Below are 1,336 nucleotides of genomic sequence, written 5' to 3' on the forward strand. Positions count from 1 at the left end.
AGCAAGTCAACTAATGGTTAGGCTCTGCTAGAACTTTGCCTGAGCATTCTCACGCCGGTACAGTAGACGGCAACATGCACCTTTGACTTCGGTTTGGACCGCGCCGCCTGAGGAAGAAGAAAAAAAGGCGCCGAAGAAGGCCACTTTCCCACTTTCGCGTTTCAGACCACACTCCATACCAGTTGGTGGCGGTAATGCACCATTCAGTTGTTTGTCAACTGGCAATAAAAATTTAAAAGGAGGAAGAAGAAGAAGGCCATTTTCCCCTGAAACAGTGCCGTGAGAGCGACGTACCCGAGCTTTATTGTTCTCATTATCTCCACTACTCTCGATATTTTAACGAGAGTCTTTGGTTGCCTTTTGTGTAAGTTCTGACGTTGGTTATGTGACAGTATGGTGGTAATATTAAAAAACGAAAACGTCGTCATTGCTGCTGGCCGGGTTCGGGCGATAAACGAGCTAACGCTAAAGCTACAGGCCTAGCTGGGTACAAAGACGAGTGCAGCTCAGCTCGACATTTTGTTCTTGGTTTCAGCGGCAGAAGCGTTTGAAGTGCCAGAAACAACCTGGGGAGCAATCCACGTTAGCTAATCTCAGCTGGCATACAAGGTTACGATGTGTGCAGGTTGCGTGTATTTTACGTGTATATTTTGTCAACGATGCGGCTAACGGGGGCATGTCCGATTCAGTATTGGCGACGTGGATGTTATCTACTTGGAGCACTGAGCTTTTGATTAGTTGCACGTTGGAGACACATTTAAGTCATTTAGCAAGTTATTGTACATGTTGGGGGTTTCTCTCTACGTGGATGGCCAACCTGGAACAGTTAAGGCTCTGTCGTTGGTCGTGCCCCCCTCCCGTGATGCATGGGTGGTGATTTCTGGTTGACAGCAACTGTCAGTTTGCAAAGATTCTGAGATCTCCCTGCCGTGCATGAAGGCGACTCATCAAGATACCATGTTAGTTCGTTTTCTCATTGATATTGGTGGTAAAAAGGTCCTGTAATTTTCACTTTGGGTTAATGATCTTGAACTGAGCAGTGACTTCAGCGTACTGCTGCATAAGGACCATACAGGGAGTGCAGAATTATTAGGCAAATGGGTATTTTGTCCACATCATCCTCTTCATGCATGTTGTCTTACTCCAAGCTGTGTAGGCTCGAAAGCCTACTACCAATTAAGCATATTAGGTGATGTGCATCTCTGTAATGAGAAGGGGTGTAGTCTAATGACATCAACACCCTATATCAGGTGTGCATAATTATTAGGCAACGTCCTAGCGACGGACGGTTGACAGCCAGGAGATGGCAGTAATGCAACAGTTTTGGATGCAAGCT

Source organism: Pundamilia nyererei, unplaced genomic scaffold (assembly GCF_000239375.1).
Source record: "Pundamilia nyererei isolate P.nyererei 1_Seehausen unplaced genomic scaffold, PunNye1.0 scaffold00084, whole genome shotgun sequence".
In the NCBI taxonomy this organism is placed as follows: domain Eukaryota; kingdom Metazoa; phylum Chordata; class Actinopteri; order Cichliformes; family Cichlidae; genus Pundamilia; species Pundamilia nyererei.